The following is a 24,037-nucleotide window of genomic DNA, read 5'->3' as shown; positions in this document are numbered from 1 at the left end:
GAGGTGGTTTATCTAGATGGCACCATGCTCTGAAATACAGTGTTTACATTTCAACAGTGGATGGATGCTGGTTTCAACCCATCAATGCCTAAACTGTGTAGCTGCCATATCAGCACACCATGCTGTTATAGTTGGCTATTCTGTGTGCTGGCATAATCTAATTTAAAGAATTCTCAAGGAATCTAACCTCTTCTCCTGCTACAGACCTGACCTGGACGGTCACACACGGAGGGAGTGTCAGCCACGTTAAAAAAGTTATCAGCTTAAGTTTTTGTGGATTAATGCTTATTGGAAATGTGAACCATTTCCAACCATTCAGTTCGATTTTAATGAATTGGTTCAAGAAGAACCGATTAAATCGAATGATTCGTTCGAGAACCGGACATCACTACACTGCAGTGTTGTGAATGCGCTCACAACAGGCCCGGAAGAGAAGACAATGCTGAATAAAGTTGTAGTTTTTGTTATTTTTGGACCAAAATGTATTTTCGATGCTTCAACAAATTCTAACTGACCCTCTGATGTCACATGGACTACTTTGATGATGTTTTTCTTACCTTTCTGGACATGGACAGTATACCATACATACATTTTCAATGGAGGGACAGAAAGCTCTCGGGCTAAATCTAAAACATCTTAAACTGTGTTCTGAAGATGAAGGGAGGTCTTACGGGTTTGGAACGAGATGAGGGTGAGTCATTAAAGACATCATTTTCATTTTCCGTTGAACTAACCCTATAATTGCAATCATATGTTGTAAGAACTATTTATGGTTAATAAGTCAACAAAGCATTATCTAACTCTTTATATATGAGCTAATTAAACAAGAATAATTGTGTTCTTTACATTGACAATGAATGAAAAACACACTATTTGTATATATTCTGTTAATGTATTAACTACAGTTTATAAACGATGAATTAACTACAAACCAATAGTTTGTTAATTATTTGTTAAGCATATTAGTGTATACCTATTATTATAAAGTGTTACCGATATCCCTACACAGACTCAAATTATTTGACATAAAATGTAAATGAAAAAAAAAAAAATGTGTTAATGCCAAGCACTTTCTCACCTCATTGACATCAATGCCATTATTCACAGACCAGGTGGTCTGGAAATATTCCAGCATGCGTTGTTTCAGTTGCTGTGGCAGCCGGTGAACACGAATGAAGTCCTTCAGATCTTTCATACGCGTGTGATATAGTGAGCGACGTGAGTACATGCGCTGGATGATGGCTGTTACATTCCCAAACACCACAGCGTGCATGAGAGCTGTGTCAGAGAAACAATCCAACAAAATAGTAATAAAGGTAATAAACAGTCTAATATTAAATGTGAAATGTGAAACATGTAAACAAGTACAGTACTATGAAAAAAGTATGTGAACCAGTTTGTGGCTGTTATTAAACATTTTGAGGTTCTGACTAAGGGGCGAGTGATTTGTATATACTGTATGGTGAGAACTTTTTGTTGTTTAATGTGTTCAGGTTTTGAGGAAACTCTAACTTACTTTTTTTCTGAGACATAAACTGAGATGTTTGTGTTTCACATAATAGAAGACAATGTTAATACATGTACATTTTATAAATATAACATTTTATAAATATTTATAGAAATCATACAAATTCTGATTAATTTTCAGTATATTTGAGTTACTAAAGGTAATATGAGGAATATTTTTACACCTTCGTTTTTGCTTTCAGCACATTTACTGAATGGCTATGCTTTTCTTAATTTTGTCATTTCATCAAAATATCAACATACAGTGCCCTCCACTAATATTGGCACCCTTGGTAAATATGAACAAAGGCTGCTGGGAAAATAAATCTGCATTGTTTATCCTTTTGATCTTTCATTCAGCAGCATTAAAGTAAAATTATTGAAAGTGGGGAGGAAATCTCATGATGAAATAATTGTTCTTCTCTAACGCATCTTGGCCACAATTATTGGCACCCCTAGAATTTATATTGAGTAAAATATTTTTGAAGTATATCATCAATGACATTTAAATATTATTGGGTATTTTTTAGCACATCAGGGTGACTAGGACCATGAAATTGCCCAGCTATGTGTTCCTGTACCACAGGATTATAAATATGAGGAACATAAAGGCCACATACCCCTTAATCATCGATCACAAGGAGTAAAACCAAAGGATATAGTTCTGATGTGCGGAACAAGATTGTTGAGCTTCACAAAATAGAAAGTAGCTGTAAGAAAAGACATACGGTGGCCGAGAAAGCTCAACACACTGCAACTTAAGAAAACACATGCAAACATCAGCCAATGAAGAAATCATCTTCATCAGTTTGACAACAAACCATCACAACATATAACGAAACGCGCTGCAAATCATCACAACACATGCATATAGCGAAACGCGCTGCAAATCATGACAATTCATGCATATAGCAAAACGCGTTGCAAATACTTCACAACACATGCAAATTAAGAATCAATTAATGAAGCATTGCAATTTTATTTTCATTAACCTTGAAATTATATTTAGCTGAGGATATTAAAGTTAGCCATCTTAAGTAAAGTTTTATATTTAATAATGTAATTATTCAGCTTATTCAGGCTAATAATATCCCAAAGATAAAGGAATCATGGTGAAACACCATGAAAAAAAAAAACTCACCTTTCAGTTCACCAACAACTCCACTGACCAGTAGCCACTGCATGATAAACAAATCCAAGCCGGGTCCAACACTTTTTGAGGTTTCCTCAAAACATTTCCATTGTGGTCAGTGCTATTTGTAGCGCTTTTGTTAATTGCATGTGTTGTGAGGATTGCAGCACGTTTCATTATCTGCATGTGTTGTGAGGATTTGCAGCACTTGTGTTGTCAAACTGATGAAGACGTTTTTTTTTTTTTTTTTGCTGGTGTTTTTTCAATTTGCATCTGTTTTCTTAAATTGCAGTGCGTTGAGCTATCTCAGCCACTGTAAAGACATCATTGAAAATCCCCATTTCCACCATCAGGGCAATTATTAAGGGGTTCCAATCAATTAAAGATGTTACAAATCTGCCCAAAAGAGGACCTGGGTCTATATCCTCCAAATGCACAGTGAGGAGGAGAGTTTGAGTGGCCAAAGACTCCCCAAGGATCACAGCTGGAGAATTGCAGAGATTAGTTGAGACAACATTATGAGATGTTGTTCGGAAGAGTTTCAAGAAAAATTATCCTTGCTCATCCAGAAATAAACTCAGTTGTCAGACACGACTGGAACTTGAAATGCCACTGGCTTTTATGGTCAGACGAAAAAAAAAAAAAAAAAGAACTTTTGAGCAGCAAAGTCACCAGATGGGTTTAGTACAAACAGGGATAAAAAGTAGCCCATGGCCACGGTTACATATACTGCTGGATCTTTAATGTTGTGGTCCTGTTTTACTGCCGGAGGTTCCTGGATATCATGTTGGCATAATAAATTCAATCAGGTACCAAAAAATTAAAAAAATCTAAACCTGACTGTTAGAAATCTTATAATAGGCTGTGGTTGGATCATCACAAAATGATGATGCTTCTGCCATGGCCGTACCAGTCCCCTGACCTAAACCCTATAGAAAATGAGTGGGGTGAACTGAAGAGTAGAAGCACCATCATGAAGCTTTGAATCTGAAGGAACTGGAGAAATTCTGTATGAAGGAATGGTCTCTGATCTATTATCAGGTGTTCTCCAAACTCTTCAGTCATTATAGGAGAAAACTCAGAGCTGTTATCTTGGGAAAAGATGTTTCAATAATTGGGTGCCAATAATTGATGCCAACATGAACTAGAGAAAACATTTATTTTACAATGTGATCCCCCCCCCACCCCCCAACACACACAAATACTTTCAATTGTTTTACTTCAATGAAAGTTTAGAGTGTTGTGATTTTTTTTAATGAAAGATCAAAAGGATAAACAATGCAGATCTTTTTTCACAGCTAATATTTACCAAGGGTGCCAATAATAGTGTATATATGCGAATAGTATGTAAATAGCACTGTATGCGAGATTTGGTCAATAAAAACAAAGGTTAATTCATATATCTTGTGTCTCTGTAAAATAGTAATCTATTACCCTGCATTATATAAAAAAAAAACATTTTGTCTTTTTGTCAATGAGAGATTTATGGAAACAGTTTTTACAATTGCTAGGACATGTTACTCAAAACTTTTTTTCTAAATTCCTCAAACAGTTCAGTTCACAGTACGTCTCCAGTATGCTTCAGGAAACCTGCAAACTACAGTACTGTTTTAGGCACTTAGGAGTTAGATCTGTTATTTCAAGTCATTCCAGACAGACTGGATGATGATGAGATCAGATCTCTATGTGGAGCATTGGCTGTTGGCAGAAAATCTCACTGGATTATTACAATTAATGGCAAAACTAATGTTTGTAAATGTAAACTGATATTTCCAACTGACACACTACAGCAAAAGTTAAAAGTAAATTAAAACCATTTTTTAACTGGTTAAAATATTAGTGTTCTAATAATTTTGGCCACCACTATACATTCAAAATGCACTAAAACTACCAAAACACTTCATACGGGTCTCAAATTATCTCATTCTTCACTCATAAAACATGACTTTAGGTTGCATTATATGTTTGCTTTCGTAAAAACGCATTTGCTCTTGTATAGATTACTATCACTTGTGTAGGGGCTCAACTATGTCAAAATTTTTTTTTTATTAATTTATTTTTATTCAGAATATATTTCAATATTGTATTCATTTTTTTTTTTATTATGCTAAGTTATGAACTTAAGTTGTAACAGTTTTGTAAAGAGTAAGTAAATGTGCACACTGGCTTGTAGGTAAATAGAGTTTTGGCATTTTTTGTGTCCGAGAGAGGAAGAAAATTCATGTAATTGGAAAGAAGCATTTTGTGCCAAAACAATTATTGATAACACACAGTTTAGCCCATACAGGCTGCTATTGTGCTCATTGTGTGAAAAGTTTTGAAAAGTATTGAGAAATGTGTCCTAGTGATTGTAAAAAACTATATCTAACTGTTCTATATTTTGACTGCAGTGTTTGCTTTTTGAATTTTGGTTTGGTCTTTGGTGCCTTGCGTTTGGAATATTGAGACAGTGACCAAAACTTCAGCAAACACATGTTAGCAATTAGTGTAAACAAGTGTTGCAAGCAATGTGTGACATCTTGCATTTTGTGTTTGTTTTGAGGATTTGTCTGTAGAGTTATAGGACATATTATTTAGTACATATTAATAGAAATCATGTGTAAGCACTTATTAAATATTTTTACTGTGACAAATGCTGAGAATGAACGAACAAAATGAGAATCAGGTATTCCAGAAAGCTAATTCAATGAAATAAATGGTCTAGAATAATGTGGAAGTTACTGCTTACCCCCAATGAGCATTGTACAAACAGAGAAAATCTTCTCAGCATCAGTGTTGGCACAAACATTGCCAAAGCCCACACTGGTCAAACTGCTTAAGGTGAAGTACAGAGAGGCGATGTAGGCACTGCGAAGTGAAGGACCACCAACTGTACTGTTCAAATAGGGCTTGTCCAAACGCCTGCCCAACTCATGTAGCCATCCTGACAGAAAGAAAGAAACTAATGTCAAAAACCCATAAGATAATAATTTTTTCATATAGTGTTATTGTGATTTGAACAACATATAATGTTGCATAGGCATACATTCTGCTTACAACAGAAATAATTGCTTTTAAGGGTATTCACCTTTCAATTATTTTTATAGTGTAGTTATTTGTGATGATTATGATTATGATTATGATTATAATAAAATTGTATAACAATTATAACCATTTGCACAGTACAGCAGTAAAATTACAATACTAATATTTGTATTTACAAATATGTATTAATATATATATAAAAAATGCTTTCAACATTGAACCACCAAAATTCTATTTTCTGTTCAGTTTACAACAAGTATATACATGCTCCTTATTACAAATGTGGTACAAAAAGTCTGTTTACAGGACTGACACATGTTGCATTTCCTAATGACAACAAGAGCAAGTGCAGAGATGGAGAATATATGGGGCAACATTTATTGTGAAATTAGTTGTGTTGAGGCACACAGTGTTTCAGCCAGCACTGAAGACATCTTGTCTCGTGCAAAAGTCCCCAACAGCATGATGGCAGACACAACCACCATCAACTCCAAGGCACTCTTCCCCAGCTTGCCAAAAACTGATGAATAGCTTGCACGCTCTTAACTGTGAAATGCACACACAGTCACCAAGTCGAGTTGGACTCTCTAGGACCTATTTCTCAATACTTTTTAAAAACTTGTCTATGTGGGAAAACTTGTGGATCATTTTCCTTTGTTTTGGCACAAAATAAAAATGTTCTTACTCAAACAACCACCACCAAAACTCTAAATACCTACAGGTCATAGAAAACTGAACAAGACACATTTGTACAGCAATACCATAATAAAATAAGAAACCAGATCTAAAAAAATTAAATACTGTCAAAACAATTAGATTAGCTAAACACCTGCACAGGTTTTAGTCTTTTAATTTCTTTACCCGCTATACAAAAGAAGACAACTTATTAATAATTTTGCTAAAGTTTGCTAAAGCACAAAACAAGTGTACTTTAATGTAAGATCATCCTTTAGCACACACCATTCTTAAGGTTAATATTTGGAAAATATTAAGGAAAAGGTTATTCATATAATGTTCTCCATTTTGGATTATTTTTGGCTCCACACACATTCATTACAGTCAAATGACGCATCTTTACCTAGTTCCAAAACTTAATTTTAAGGCTGGTAATGGAGGCTTGAGCCCTTGATAGCATTCTAATGCAGTTATTAATCAAGTTATTAGAAAGAGAGTGAGACAGAGACACACAGAGAAAGAGAGAGAGAGAGAGAGAGAGAGAGAGAGAGAGAGAGAGAGCTTGTGTGAATTAGCCTACCTCTGTGCATCTCTAAACAGCGCTGTTATTTCCTTGCTAGTGAGAAATGTCATGATTTGCTACACTTTATAGGCTAACTGATAAAATCGTCAGGGAAGCGCTGACAATACCTTTTTGTGCAAACTGCGTGACCGTTATTACAGTTAACTATGCAAAGTGATATGGAACTGTAATGCGGTCAAGAGAGCTGCCTTGAATTATGTTCACGGTGGGTTTCCCTGAAAATAACATCAGACTCAAGCTTTCGACGGCCCCATAGTATAATGAACGTACTTGGTTACGAACATAACCTCGGTTCCCTGAGATACGGAATGAGTACTGCGTATGGGGAAAAGCTCCTTTTTTCCTCGATACTGAAGCCTTTTTTCAACAACGCAGTGCAACTGCACTGCCATTGGTTTAATCTGTAAACTTTTTTAAACCAATTAGAACGCTGCGTAGCTGCGCGAGCCTGTGGCGATGCAGCGCGCCAAAGCCCGCCAGAATGGGCGGGGCGAATGGCTATATAAGCAGGCAATCGCCAGAGGAAATCAGGTCATACAACTGAAGCGACGACACTGAACCCGCAGCCTCGTGGCATGGCATATAACGCAGTACTCGTTCCATATCTCAGGGAACCGAGGTTACATTCGTAACCGAGTACGTTCCCTTTCGATACTTCACTCATACTACGTATGGGGAACGAATTCAACCGCGCCGTGCCACGGTAGGGAACGACAAGACTTATCTTGAACACTCTGGGGTCCAGAGGATAAGTGAGAGGGCCGGAGCCATCAAACCCTTGACGCTACACTGCTAAGAGGGAGCTAGCTCCCTGGAGGTGGTATGATGACGGAGTCTGCTAGAGGCCGTCGTATCAAACAGAAAGACCCCGAGCATGCAAGGTCAGGATATCCAAGTTATAGAATCTGACAAAAGTGGACGGCGAGGACCAGCCAGCCGCCTCACAGATGTCCTTGATAGAGACACCACTAGACCAGGCCCATGAAGAGGCCATCCCTCTAGTAGAGTGGGCTCTTACTCCTATGGGGCACTCAAGGCCCATAGAGGAGTAACATAGAGTGATAGCTTCAACTATCCAACGCGAGAGGCGTTGCTTTATGACCAAAGACCCCTTGGTGCGGCCACCAAAGCAGACAAAAAGCTGGTCAGATTGCCTGAACGGCTGTGACTGCTCAATGTATATCCTCAAAGCCCTCACTGGGCAGAGTAAATCCAGCTCCCGCTCACCTGACAACGGAGGCAGAGCTGAGAGGGAAATTACCTGTGCTCTGAATGGCATCGAGAGCACTTTAGGTACATAGCCATGCTTGGGTTTTAAAATGACCTTAGAGTCATTGGGCCCAAACTCAAGGCATGCAGGGCTCACCGAGAGGGCCTGCAAATCGCCAACATGCTTGACCGATGCTAGAGCAAGTAGCAGATCTTGAGAACCGTCTGTCCCACTCGTCCAAGGGGACATTGCTCCGTGAAAGCATGTCTGCTCCCAGATTCGTCTTGCCAGGTATGTGTGTCGCCTTGAGCGATCGCAACCTGGGTAATGCCCATTCCAAGAGGCACTTTGCCAGTGCGCAGAGGCGGCTGGACGAAAGGCCGCCTTGGTGATTTATGTAGGACACCACTGTCATGCTGTCCGACTGGACTAGGATGTGGCGCCCTTCCAGGATCGCCTGAATGGATTGAAGGGCTCGTTCCACTGCCAGCATCTCGAGGCAGTTGATATGGAGATGGCTTTCCTTGTGCGACCATGAGCCGAAGGCTGGTCTGCCCTCGCACGGAGCACCCCAACCCAGGTTGGACGCATCTGTTGAGAGCACAATCCTTCTGGAAACCTCCTGTAGGGGTACTCCACGACTGAACCAAACAGGGTTCATCCAAGGCTCCAGGGCTGCTAGACAGGCCTGGTTGACCCTGATGCAGAAGCGGCCATGCCGCCAAGCATGAGGTGGGACCCGGAGTTTCAGCCAGTATTGCAGGGGCCGCATTCGTAGGAGGCCGAGCTGTAAAACTGGGGAGGCGGAAGCCATCAGCCCTAGCATCCTCTGAAAGAACTTCAGAGGGAAACAGGCTTTGTTCCTGACAGAGGCCGTGAGCTGCTGAAGTACCAGAGCGCGCTCTGGTGATATGACCGCCCTCATATTGACTGAGTCGAAAACTGCTCCCAGGAACGTAATAGGAGAAGTGAGCTCTTGGCAAAATTGACCCTGAGTCCTAGGTAGTCTAAGTGGCTCAGGAGCACGGATCTGTTGTGGTCTAGCTCGGTTCGTGACTGGGCTAGAATAAGCCAGTCGTCAAGATAGTTCAGAATGCGGATTCCCATCTGTCTCAGAGGGGAAAGTGCCTCGTTCATGCACTTCGTGAAAGTGCGGGGAGCTAGAGACAGCCCAAAGGGAAGGACTGTATATTGGTAAGCCACACCCTCGAATGCGAATCTCAAGAATCGTCTGTGATGGGGGTCTATCTGGATGTGAAAGTAAGCATCTTTCAGGTCCAGCAAGAAGAACCAGTCCTGGGGGCAAACCTGCGTGAGGATCTGCTTCAATGTCTCCCTTCCTTAACAGCGTCATCACTTCGGTGCAGAGGGCCTGAGCGTCGTCCGGCTCTGCCAAGGTGGGAATCACTCCGCGATAATGCTGGGGTCTTCGGGTGAACTGCAGTGAGTAGCCGTGTTTTATTATCCCCAACACCCACTTGGACACTCCGGGGATGGCCTGCCATGCCTCGTCCCGCGTGACAAGAGGCTGGATAGTGTCGGATGGCAGGCCGCTGATTAGGATCCTGAACACTGACGAGTGTGGAAGAGGAAAACTGCTCTCTTTTTGAAAATGTGAAATATTTATTGTGTTCGTCATAACAACGGCGCTTTGCGTGGACGCAACAACGGTGGGCCCATGTCGCACAGCAGGCAGGTGAGAGATCATCTGGGGTGGTCCAGCCGTGGTGGGACTTTGCCCCTTCCTCTTTCTTCCCCAACGATCAGGAGGATTTAGAGGGCGTCGGGTCCAGCACAATCCTTTGCCGGGGGCCCTGACGTCTGGGCGGTTTAGCGCGCCTAGTGGGGTGAGCTGGGTGCTGCTCCTTAGGGGGCGCCACCTGGGGGGTAGAAGGGACAGGTTTGCTCTGGTGCTGAGTCGGCGCAGTCCTGGGGCGACTCGGGGCAGAGGTGGAGCGCTTGGGCAGGAAGTGTTGCATGGCTTGGGACGACTTCTTTGCTGCAGTGAAGCGCTCTGTAAACCCTTCTACGGCTGGCCCGAAGAGACCGGATGGAGAGACTGGGGCATAGAGAAAGGCCACTTTGTCGCTCTCCTTAATCTCTGTTAGGTTGAGCCAGAGGTGGCGCTCCAGCACAACCAGGTTGGCCATGGATTGTCCGATGGCCTGGGCCGTGGCTTTCGTGGAGCGCAGGGCAAAATCTGTGGCTCATCCAGGGAACGGAGAAGCTTTTGAAGTGTAGAGGCAGAGGTCGTCCTGCAGGGCTTGGAAGGAAGGGCTCTCTTGTTTTTCCACCCCACAGCCGCGGGGGGACAGAGGTGAGCAGCCACGGCCTCGTCCAGGGGCGGCAATTGCTCATAGCCCTTCTCCTGGGAGCCATCTACTGAGCTGAGAGCTGCAGAGGAAGTGCGTAGGCGGGCCGAGTAGGGGGCGCGCCATGACTTTATCAGCTCATCATGAACCTCAGGGAAGAATGGGGCAGAGCGCTGGCGGGGGGCCTGGTGGCATCCTGGCAGGTACCACTCGTCCAGCCTGCTTTGTGTTGGCTCTTCAGGGGGGCCCACTCCAGATGGATTTCCTCAACGGCCTTGGAGAGGATGCGGAGAAGCTCGGCATCCATCCCAGCTCTGGCGTCGATGGGCTCCAGTGACGGCAAGTGGGCGGAGTCAGAATCACCGGCCCAGTCCTCCGTTTCAGATCCACCAAAAGATCTGAATCACCACCTTCGTCCTCCGATCCGCCAAAAGAGACAAGGTCGCTCGCTTCAGCCGAGGGACGCTGCTCTGGGCGTTAGAAGAGCTGAGCCGGCGTGACCTCACCCAAATTCCCCGCTGTCTTTTCCTGGCCGGCTCGCGGGAGGAAAAAGACAGGGGGGGGGGGGGGGCGAGGGGCGGGATTGCTTTCATTAAGAAAGCAATCCGCGAGCGCAGAGAGGCGAGACTCATGCTCTCACAAAAGCAGCATGAAGTCTCAATGAGTGGAGCCTCAGCGTGGGGTTTTCCCGGGCAGAAAACACACTCACCATGGCCATCGTCATCATGCAGAGGGGCTTTGCATGTGCCACAGCTGTGGCGCTGTATGGTCGCCCCCGTTAAAACGGCATTAGAAACACTCTTTTAAAGCGGTGAAAACTGCTGGAAAAAGCTCTTTTGTGATCGCCGGATGGCGGCAGGAGATCAATGAGAAGCGGCCGGATGCGTGAACCGGGCGGCGCGAGATCGGCGCTAAGAGTGGCTGCCTGCGAGAACGCCGGCACTGCAGGCGGTCGGCGGTCTCAGCTGGTCCGCTGCGGTGCCTCTTCGACGGCGAGAGCTCGTTCCAGGTGAAGCCGTTCAGCAAAGATCCAGCGAAGTGAAGTCGTCGCTGAAGGAGTAAGATCTGATTTCCTCTGGCGATTGCTTGCTTATATAGCCATTCGCCCCGCCCATTCTGGCGGGCTTTGGCACGCTGCATCGCCACAGGCTCGCGCAGCTACGCAGCGCTGTCATTGGTTTAAAAAAGTTTACAGATTAAACCAATGGCATTGCAGTTGCTGCGTTATTGAAAAAAGGCTTCAGTATCGAGGAAAAAAGGAGCTTTTCTCCATACGCAGTATGAGTGAAGTATCGAAAGGGAACGTCTCAGGTTATGCACGTAACCCTGAGAATAGGGAACGAGAGACTGCGTCTTTTAGAGGGTGCTATGGGAACGCTGTCAGCGTGGCCGGTGTCTGAAGCATGAATGAAATAACAACAATGTACTTGACATTGGCAGATGGAAGCCTATGACGTAAGCAAATCAGCGACTGCAGATATAAAAAGGCACCTGTAGAACACGTCATCCTCTTTTTGTGTGAGGAGACACAGGCATGATAGTGAAGCATGGCACAGGGACACAGCATCTCGTTCCCTATTCTCAGGGAACCATGGTTACATGCTTAACCTGAGATGTTCCCTTTCGAAAGGAAACTCCATGCTGCATCCTTTAGAGGGCGCTATAGGAACGGTATACCTATGCCGCCATGCTGAGGATCATCATAGACTAACTCACCCGCCAGAGTCTGGAGCTCTAAGATTGGAGGTCTCAGCATAACAACTCTCTACACAGAGAGGAGACCTAGCTACACTCAATGCCAGAGCCAGGTAGTGAGGGTCAATAGAAAGAGCCTACTACTCAAATTACTGTCTAAGCTGAGTTCTGGGGAGAGGAGGCTTCAGCAGAATGACTCTCTTAAATGAGAGGAAACCTAAAAAACTCAATCCTAATTTGAGCTCTTAAAAGTGGAGGCTTCAGCATGACGACTCTCTAGAATGAGAGAAGAACTGACTACACTCAGCTCTAAAGATAGTTAGGGAGGCTCATAAAAAAGAGCCTGCATACCAAGTGGAGCCCTGGAGAGCAGAGGCTTCAGAAAAATTACTCTCGTAATGAGAGGAAGCCACAAACAACTCTCACCCAACAAAATAAACTTATAATGAAACCTGGTTCCCGATCTTCAGACTGGATTCTCATCATTGGTCAGGCCCTCAGGGTCCATTTCCTAAGTGCAGCTAGGAGGTTTGAGGAGGGTGGGGGGCGGGTCACCGTGCGGACAGAAGGAGCCTAACTAGGTACTAGTACCAGCCCCAGACGCCTTATGCCCCCAGGCCTTGTCTAGGCCGGAACTGTCCCTTTAGCTCCTTCCTTCTATTTCTGCACTCACATCTACTCTGTGACCAACTCCTCAGAGGAGGAGGACTGCAAGTAGCCACACTAGCCACACTAGTCTCCGACCCGCAGACCAGGATGGGCCAGGTCCCTCCTCGTGCTTGGGCACAGACGTAGACCGGGGCGTTTAAAAGATTTATAAGCTGCCGAGTGCACCTACACCTCCCTGAATTTACTGCCCATCATCTTAATGGATTTGCCGAACAATTCAGAGGGCGAAACCGGTGTAGCAAGAAGAAACCGTTTTTCTTTCTCCTTGAAGTCCACCATGTTCACCCACAGGTGCCTCTCCATGGCCACCATTGCCGCCATTGTCCTACCAACTGTGGCAGCTGTCTGCTTGGTGGCCCTAAGAGCCAGCTCCACTACTGCCTCAGGGGAGAGGCCCTGACCCTGGTTTAGGTCCTTCAGTATATCAGCCTGGTATGCCTGCAGTACAGACATTCTATGCAAGGCAGCACCCACCTGACCTGCAGATGATTGTCCTCATTCCCTTTCAATGAGAAACGCTCACAACAAATGCATTCTGTTCCCTTCGAGAGCAGAGCACAAGGGCTCCTCGCCTCAATACATAACACAAAACACAAGAGTCATGTGCGTCATCAGGTGTCAAATAGCGCAGACACTGATCTGCACACTTCCTAACACCTAACGTTAGACATTTTCTCTACTCACTTCTCACACTTCAGAACAAAGAAGAAAAAAAAGAGTATGACGTGTTTTATAGGTGCCCTTTTATATCCGCAATCACTCATTTGCTTACTTCATAGGCTTTCGTCTGCCAATGTCAAGTTCATTGTCATTTTTTCATTCATGCTTCAGACACCGGCCACACTGACAGCATTCCCATAGCGCCCTCTGCAGGATGCAGCATGGAGTTCCCTTTCGAAAGGGAACTGTATTTAACTTTTAGTTATTTCTGTTAAACAATGGAAGCTTCTAGACATAAACATTGTAATCACAAACTTATTTTCTGCTTATGCTCTTTGTACAGATGTTTGAGCAGTTATTATTTTTCACTTGTTTATTTTTGTGGTTTGTGAAGTTAGTTAAAGCTGCCCCTAAACAGGATGAAGAGACAGAACCTGGTCACTTTATGTATTGGTCAGATGGTCTCTTCTATTCCTACTCCTAAGTGGGCGTTCTTGGCCAGAATAATAATTAATGTGGCTTTATGCCGATAGTCCAAATCTGGTTCTGTGAGACTTTTCGAGGGAACATCCCATATAACAGGATAAGAACACCAAGCAGATCTTTTAAAGATTTATTTGACTCATCATGGTGTATAAATATCTCACCAATGTCCCAGGCTCCACTGGCATTGGTCTCCATCTCTTTGCGCCCGATGATGTACCAGATGCAGGCCATCCAGTGAGCCAGCAGAGCAAACATCGACATAAGCAGCGTTAGTACCATGGCGCTGTACTGCGAGTATCTGTCCAACTTCTGCAGCAGTCTTAACAGACGCAACAATCGCACAGTTTTCAGCAGGTGCACTAGAGATGTCTTGAACAAGCACAAATGTGTGTGTGTCAATAGCCTATGTAAATAATAATACCTTGTAATCACATAATTTACTTTAAATCTCCAAAAAACTAAACAAAAACAACAACAACTAAAACTAAACATAAAATGCCATGGTAAACAAACATGACAATCCTTCTGTACTATGGCTCATATACTGTGTGTAGATAATGGTACTATCACAGAACTTTTTTTGAAAATGACCTCTGGAGATTTTTTTTTTAACCATCATACCCTCCCAATTATGTTATTTTTAAATAAGCCATATTATTGGAAAAATGGTTTCTATATTCACTGTTGGACTTACAACAGTAATGTTAAATGCATAGAGCAGGTCGAAGGGCAGCGCGGCCACCAGATCCACGAAGAACCAGGTGGTAGCATAATGTAGACAGATGGAACGAGGCTCATACACCACCTGCCCTGATTGACTCACGTAAGTGGTGCGAAAGTTAAGGATGATATCTGAAAGAGAAGGTAGATTGATGACATTTTCTTGGAAAGCCTCAGTCTCTTTTGAAGCATACTGTATATACACTTATATATATCTCACAGGTGGTAAGTGATGTTTTATGTATTTATGTGTAAACCATCTGATGGTACAAAGTCACTTTCAGTGAGTAGACTCACCCAGAATAAAAAGCATTTCAACTGCGATATCGCTAACTATTGTGCTCCTGCCTGCAGTCTCCACATCGCTGTACGCTGTGAAACACACATTGTACGGCACAGTCACAGCAACATAGAATGTAGCCAGTAGAATCATCCAATCCCACAATGCCTTGGACACACTGTAATGCAGCAGGATGAATCGAGACTTCTGGACTGCTGCCACTTTATACTCAGGCAAGGATGGTTTTTCAAACATGTCCTGAGGGAGAGAGGCACAGATTAAGGAATGAGAGCAAAGAAATTGAGAGATGAGTTCTCTTTTAGCCTAATATATCTCAACTTCTTCAAGGTAGAAAGAAGATTTATATGATTCTCATGTTTCTCATGAGAAAAATACTACAGCAACCTCACAAACATTTCCACTTTGACTCATTATGACTCATTAAGTTTGTTCATACCACATTCATTGTTACTTTACACTACACTAACAGTGACTACCAGCTGCATTTATTTGATTAAAATATGATAAAACTGAAATAATGTGAAATTTTATGCAATTTGGTTTTCTATTTAATCGTGTGTTCTATGTAATTATATGTTCAAATTAAATTTATTCCTGTGATGGCAAGGCATAACTGTTTTTAAAATTATAAAAAAACAACAACAAAAAAACATCACCAGAACCCTTAGAATTGACCCAAATCTCATTCTAAACCTTGTACCGACTCTCTTTTCATATTTTGCAACCACTACCATAAGTCAGATGAAGACAGTTTGACAGCCCAATAAATTCCTAATAAATCAAATTAAAGTCTGCCCTATATATCCTATTCAAAAGTCACAAAAAATATTTACTGACACACTGTTTTAATAACAGTAAGTGTCTTGGAACACTGAAAGGAATAGTGGCAAAATAATCTGTTATTATTCAGAAAATAACAGAAAAATCAATCTTTAAATGTAATCTTTATCTGCAAGGAGACTGCATGACAGATGATAAATCTTGGTGTTTCTTTAATTTTACTTTTACATCACAGAGGTCAGGGAAAGGGTCAAGCTCATGGTCTTTGGTCATGATTAGTTTGAGGCAGAAAATCATGTGGTTTCTAATCCTCCATGCACTCATCTGCCACACTCTTCATTAAGATTAAAGAATTGACCCGTGATGTCACTGAACAAAACATCCGAACCTCATGCCTTTAAATAGTCTCTATGAATATATTTTATTCTGGGATTATGACAATATTCATTTAATATAGTAAAATGTTGTTTAGGACACTGCATGAAGTGGGGAAAAAGTGCTGCACACTCTAGTGAGACAAAAATATGAAAAATAAACTAGTTTTTTGATATATTACTTTTAATTGTTTTTATTTTTTTATATAATATAATCTAAGATAAGCCACATCAAGTAGGACATAAATAGAGTAGCTCCATAACAGATACAGTACTAGTCAGCTAATTTCAATTTAAATAATATTAGCACCAAAAATCACAGCTCTCCTCTCTTCTTCAGTTGCTCGCTCCTAAGATGTGTTACCCGGTTTGGTTCATTCAGTAGAATTTGTGCATCGTATCAAAACTGATTTGGGTTGTGACGAAATCTGAACACAAGTTGTCAGAGGAGACGCATTCAAATGAAGTTCCAAACATGGGTTTGGGAGGAGCCTAATCATTCAGGTCTGTCACTAAGCGTTATAAGCCTATAAGCAGAAGTTATAAGCAGCATCCCTCTACCTCCCCACCTCCTCTTCTATTTGTGTTATTCTCTCTCTGGGAAGTACTGCAATTTGGGGGCTTGAACTTGGGGTTCAAGCCGACCCTCAGGTTCAATGGATGGACAGTAGACCAGGAGGTAGGTGTGGAAAAGGTAAATGAGATGGGACTGGAACCTGGATCCCCATGAGAACATCAATCCAATCATTGGCAGAAGGCCAAGTAAGGACACCCATATGTCCTTTCCCCTGGCCACTTCCTCCAGGTTATCCTGTGGGATGCCAAGGCGTTCCCAAGCCAGCCTGGAGATATAATCCCTCCAGCATGTCCTGGGTCTCTTCCCAGTTGGATGTGCCTGGGCTGGAACATCTCCACCTCAACTGGCTCCTTTCAGTGTGGAGGAGCAGTGGATCTACTACGAGCCTCTCCCAGATATCGGAGCTTTGCACCCTGCGTTTTAGGGTTAGACCAGACACTGTGCAGAGGAAACATGAACTCTTCTGCTTGTGGTAGCATCTCACCCCCTTCCTTAAGCAGGCAATCCACACTTTTCCTGGCTGAGAACCATGACCACAGGAGCTGACCCTCATTCTCAAGGGGGGCATTCTCATGAGGCAATCCAATTCTGGCACAAACATGGTGCTAAGCTAAATAATGTATCTCTTTTTGTAATGGACCACGTAAAAAAAAATGTGTAGGTCACATTCACATTCACAAAAAAAAAAAAAAAAAAAATCCTTATTGTTAAGCCTGGCTTGTGATGCTTTTGTTAGCTTATTTTTCTCTCAATCTTTTGGAGTGTGATGCAGTGAAGGCAGGTGGCTCTACTGAGAGTGAAGTTGTGCTGAAAACATTGCCATCTGTTCACAGGAGCGATCGGAAATGTGACCTGCCAATCTGGCCTCCTGTTCTGCAGTGGCCATGTGACATGGAGGATTACACATCCTTTATACTTCTGGCCTGCACCTTTCACACTGTTTGAACATTTCCTGAGTCAAAAGGTCAGCGGAAAATGGAATCCTGCATAGATCCTGCTCTTTACAGTAGCTGAAACTCAACCCCATGTTTTAAAAAAAGAAATGTTAAAGAAACGTTAAATGGCCATCTTAGTGCACAGATCATATGAGGGAGAACAAAGAACAGAATGGACAAGTATAACAATATGATTAGAACTGAGGTTGTCTGGATATCATGCAAGTAAATTAACACTAGAGAACAATTCTTGTAAAAACCATCATAACCAAAGTATAAATTCATGCATCAATCAAATGACTACTGATGTGATGTACTGATAAATCGATAAAGATCTACATATATATTCATATATCCATTACATTACAAGATGATTTGTTTGACTCACTAAGCTGTCAAATATTTTATATGTTTTAAGAACTTTAAAATGTCTGTTTGTATATTTGCATAAAAAAAACCTGTACCTAAGTTTGATGTTTATGTCTTAAATGGGAAATTGGGAATATGAGACTTTCTTGACTGTTGCCATTGTTCCTCTCACTACACAAGCCAGTCGTGAGCTGTCATCAAAGATGATCTCACGCAACTTGATTTTTGAATTGTTTTTCCAGTTGGGATACAGGATGTGCAAGTGTCAGATAGCTCAATTAAATGATATATTTTAGCTGCATTAGTAAGACAATTAAAGCATAACTGGTTGTGCAAAAAAAAAAAAAAAAAACATAATATGTATATATTCATCACAGGCCCCTTAATTTAATCAAATTGTGACTGTAAAAATCCAGTTTACACCACTAGTATTTCCAATGGCCCTTTTATAAGAAATGATTACTACAAAATGAGTTTTAATGGACTTTCATCATTTCAGTACGCCGTTCATACATTTACTCACCCGGCTTAAGTTGACATCATTTTTGCTGTCACGGGTAAATTGGCTGGTTATCTGATAAATCATGGTGTGACCCCTCCTTCTGGCTTTACTGAAATGAGAGTTCCCAGTGGTCCTTTTGTATGGCTTATTATCTGTACAAAATGAAAATAATATTAACAGCCTTGACAGTTTACAAATTATAAAAATTTTAAATGGTCTAGGTTTGTCTATGTAAGAATGCGTTTATTTGTCTATGTAAGATGCATGTGTTTTAGCAGATGTTTTGTAGATGCTACTCCTAAAGCCGGCAAAGACTGTTCATTGCATCCTTTCGGCATGTGATGTTGGCTCTCACACTAAAATGGTTTAACTTCTATCTAAAAGATTTCATCTTTTGTTCTTGAAGCTCATCTGCCTGCTCAGTCACTTAAAATGTTTCCTTAAGGGCTATATTTTGATTTTACAGAATTTTCATTCTGTATTGCATGTGTCCTCTAGGCTCCAAACATGCTATTTCAAATGTTAAGTATTTTTTAAAGGCTATCTATTTGCCATATTTAAAAAGATTAGTAAGACTAAAGATTGTAGTGTTGACAGTACCATCAGTTCTGCTGCTGTGATGGCTCTTGTCTTTTGTTTCTGAGATGTCCTTGAATGAAAAAAGAAAAAGCACCATCTCCCCTTTCTCATTCTTAATGGGCACAATGTCCAACAGACACCAGAACGAACTTCCTGTGATAACACACCAAATAGAGTTGCAGAATTACACAGACATAAAAAAGTTACTACATAAACATATCAACTTATCGATCCAATAAAACAGTTTTGCATAAGCTACATTAGCTGTGGGCTGGTGATTTTGAAGTCATTAAATAAGTTGACTAGATTTCTGAAATGGAAACTTGGGACATTTTCCTATGGTTTTAACTATCAATAAAATCTCAGTTGATGTTATCTATAATTTTTTATTCGTTGTGCGTTCCATACATAGACTACTACATAAAAACATAGTACATAGACTGTATATGTTCCATATCAATATTATATTAAGTAAACCATTAAATAATTATAGTTTAATGTAGACTAATTACAACATTTTAAACTTATTTAAAGCATTGTGCTGTTGTAAAGGAATTTTCTTCTACCCTAATTAGGTTTATTATTTTGGCTAATTTATTGGCACCAATAATGTGTTTCTTCTATAATTGTTGCAAGTGTAATTGATTATTGTTATAATTTTAATCAATTCATCTTGGGCTGTAATTTTACACAGTTATAGTCTACCTTATTTTACAATGAGAAGGTAATCTATTTTCTGGAAATGTTTGAGAGTTCCGATTCAAAATTGTGTACAATTGTGTTTAGGCTTTGTTACAAGCAGTATAGGCTACTTTATGTGATTACCTTAAAGGGCTCATATTATCCAATTTCAAGTTTTCCTTTCTCTTTGGAGTGTAAGATGTTCATGCATAGATGAGATCCCTAAGGTTTCAAAGACTAAAGTATCAAACCCAAATTAATTATTAATTATAAAAGACTCTTCCATGCCAATCCTAAAACACTTCATTTAAACACGCTCCCACATCTACCTAACAGTGTGGGAATATTTGCATAACAACGCCCAAAATGTTCACGCAAAGAAAAAAGGCAAAACTTTGATTCTTGCAGTAGTATTGTTGCTGCCACCGCCATGTGACTATGCTGTGTGTTTCGCTGTGAAAGAGAAACTACTTTGTTTGGTCTTCCAAAAGAGGACACAAGTAAAAATCAGTGGTTAAGTTGTATTTAAAACACTGTTCCAGAACAGTTCAAACCAAATATTCAGATGTGTGCAGCACATTTTACAGATGACTGTTTCCTGGACCTGGGAAGGCTGTGCATGATGGTTGTTTCTATAAAAAAGTGGGGCAATTCCAACTTTACAAGGTCAGTCTGGCGCTCACAGCCTGTAAGTATGTTTTCATATTTAAATAATTTGCTACTGACGATTCAAATGCGTGTTTTGAGCACCGTAGAGTAGTGCTTGTTGTTTGTCGTTTCTCTGATTACAAATGTAGACATGGTTTTATGTTTATGCTGTACGATGTTACGCAACACGTAAAAAAAGACATTATAATCAGTAATTATCTCCCCACTGGATGCAACCAATGCCTCGTTTGTAATGGGTTTTATTGTTTTTGTCTTGTCACGCCAGGATACGGCATCACAGTATAATGTTCTTTTTAGCGACGCCACATGACCCCTTATATGTCCAGGTTCTACATTGGAGCTTATAAAAGAATCACTACACGATTGCTCTGGTATCCAGCAGCCTTTAAACTACCAAAAACATTGAGCTTTTTAAACATGTTTACAATAATGTTATTGTCCACTCTGGGCTCTGATCAGGATTGAGCTTGCCAATGTTTCTGCTACAAAGTATGGGAGTTTGATCTTGTTTCAAATCAGATTAAAGTCTTTTTTACAGCCCGTTTTATTTTGATTGGCAGATCTGTCTGTCTCGGCTTGGTTCTGTGACTGTGCTCAGGTACTCTGGAAATGTAAATTCTCTGATTTAGATACTGATAACTATCTAGTGTACTTTGGCTGTACATGACTGTCCTGTTGTCTCTGCTGATAAGTCATGTTATTAAAAGTGCTCCATTCTCTAATTTTTGCACCACACACATCACTAAACAACACTACGGTACTATACTGTTTCTACAGAGGTTGCTACCAATGAATGTGAGTATTCCCTCCAATGATTAGTGAAACACCAACGGTCATGCCATGTCAACATGGCAAAATACACTGAGGGAGGTTACTAAAATGCATAAAAGAAAAAAATGAGTACAGTTTTGATCTCATGTGAGTGTACAAATGTTAGAATACAATTTGTTGCCCAATCACGGTTTTGTTAAATCGTCTACTACAGGTTAAGGGGGTTTATGTTTAATAGCAATCTTTTGATGATGAATGGTGGATCACTTTAAATTTCCCCTTAAAAGTGATTACATAACCCAGCTGTGACCATATGCTGTTTTTAATCCTGAAAATGATTCATGCATTTATGACCTCAACACTAGACTTTTCTAATGCTTTATTGAGTGGATGACCTGCAGGCTCTATAAATAAGTTCCAGCTTGCAGCAGGTAAAGTGCTTGCAAGAGCCAAGATATATGATAACATCAGCCCCATTTTAATTTCTCTACACTGGCTACCTACTTCTACTGTACATTGTCACTAAACTAAGTTTGAAATAGTTTGACTCTAAAATGGACCCTAGTGAACGTGGCTACACCTCAAAAGAGGAATCCATCATCATGAAATGATCACTAAATGTAAACAATACATACCTATTTTTTTCTAATAGGTGTTTAAATACTGCTCTTGCCCACTTTGGCTTAATGTACTAGATAATATGGACCAGTGGGTTTCAGGTAAAGTGGCCCACCATGAACCTTCACTAATTCTACTCACATTCATTAAATAAATTGCTATTTGCTGGCAAATTTGCCATAGAAATGTAAATTCAAGACAGATAAGAAAGAAAGAAAGAAAGAAAGAAAGAAAGAAAGAAAGAAAAGAAAACGAGGCATCTGTAGTGGAAAAAGGATGAGAGGAGCAAAATGTAGATGCAGTGTATAAAGTTTGTCACAATTAAACTATCACAATTAAAGTTCACTTTTTGTGTGTGGAAAAAACAGCCTTTTAGAATTTTGTGATTTTAAATGTTCCTCTTATTTGTTTTTGTTTTTTTATATATGTGTTATATTTAAATATTTTATATTTCTAATTAAGATAAAGGTTTATTTTTTGTTAAATCATAGATGGCCCACTTTATGAGATGGCCCACTTTATGCGAAAATACATTTGTCTGTAGTGCATGATCTCAAAATGGTCACTGGTTACTTCCAAATAACATAAGAACTTAATTTATTAAAATAAAAATGCATAATGAAAATATGTAAATTACAAGTTTAACAAGAAGTGTCCCACTTTACCTAAATGATATGACCAAAATCTTGTACAGGGAGATGGAGACCAGGAGTGAAAAAGTGAAAGTGACAAAGTCAAAGTGAAAGATGGGTAATTTTCTATCATATTGATACTGTACACAATATAGTTATCCAGTCTGTAAAGCTGCTTTGAAACAATGTGTATTGTGAAAATGCTATACAAATAAACCTTACTTGACATTACTAAAATGGAAAAGGCCTAAAAGTAATTCTAAATCTTAATAGCACAGACACGACAGCAAATTTCATTACAGTGCTTTGCTCAAAGTCACAGCCGTGATATAATGTAGATGAAGTAGGGCAGTGGTTCCCAGTTCTAGTCCACCCCCCACCCACCCCCAGGCACTAACATTTTCTATGTCCCTCTCATCTAACACACCTGATTTAGATCATCAGCTTATTTGTGTCGGATAAAAATGTGCAATTGGGAAATTTTGAGAATTGAGGGCTACCACTGTGAGGGAACTCAGTTCTTGGAAATCATTCACAATCTACACAATAATTTTTTGGGGGGCCCTGTATTAAATTGGCTGCTGCGTGCAGTACAAGTAATGTACAGCACAGTATTATTACCATTCTTCTTGTAGAACTGCACCTCAGCTTGGTACTCTTCCTTGCTCTCCAATGCTTTCTCCACACCCTGAGTAATCTGCTCACTAGTGTCCGAGCCATACAAGAAATGACAGCTGCAGTTCTTCTGCATCACCTCTGTTCTTCCGAACCCCGTCAACTCACAGAATCCATCGGAACAGTACACAATGGGATAGCCACGGTGACCCTGAGCATTCCCGAGGAGGAAGTTGCTGTCTGTGGGACAGAAGAGAAATCAGGATTATTCATATTGTGAAGGACATTCTAAAGCTAGTTATGAGTATTGTGTTTTGTACAGTATTATGCCTGTATCTTTCTATCTTTCTTTTCTTTCTCTCTATCTCTCTATCTATCTATCTGTCTGTGTGTCTGTCTGTCTGTCTGTCTATCTCTGATATAATTGCATCATCATTCACATGGCTCAGTTTGTCAAATACAAGGCTAGTGCTTGCTGTAGCAGTTGCAGCATGCTTCAAAAAACCACACCTTCCCCAGCTCCACCTGTATAGATCTGTTATAGAGTAATTTCATGTATGTTATATAGAGGGGGGGGGGGGGTGTATTTCATTTATTTTACACAGTATTTCTTGCATGCTCAAAGCAGTATCGGTACTTGCTGTGCCACATCAACAGCAGCATAGCAGTTATATCCCTAGTCCCATCTTCAGATGTCACATCCACGTTGGTTGACCATTGGCTAAACAAAAAGTCATCATCAGATTGGTTGATTTATACAGGATTCTGGGGAGATTTGTATGTGCCAAATTCTTTAAAATCTGGAAACACAAATGTCATGATGCCAAACCCCCTCATGGTAGAAGAAAGCCATTGTGTTTAAAGACATTACAGTTATCAGGATCAACTAAATGCTGGACTTTCAAAGGTACAAGTGTGTGGAATATTTAGAATTTGCAGCATAGAATCTTAAAAATACATCC

At 40.8% G+C, this 24,037-nt stretch overlaps 1 protein-coding gene across 2 annotated transcripts in view; it reads right to left on the bottom strand.

The window, feature by feature from the left end:
• Positions 1–24,037, bottom strand: part of LOC127946379 (guanine nucleotide-binding protein G(olf) subunit alpha) — a 312,100-nt gene that overhangs the window by 103,163 nt on the left and 184,900 nt on the right. The gene's annotated exons all lie outside the window — the stretch shown is intronic.

Source organism: Carassius gibelio, chromosome A24 (genome assembly GCF_023724105.1).
Source record: "Carassius gibelio isolate Cgi1373 ecotype wild population from Czech Republic chromosome A24, carGib1.2-hapl.c, whole genome shotgun sequence".
NCBI lineage: Eukaryota > Metazoa > Chordata > Actinopteri > Cypriniformes > Cyprinidae > Carassius > Carassius gibelio.
Note: the sequence above shows the minus strand (reverse complement) of the source record. Positions and strands in the feature narration are given on the sequence as shown.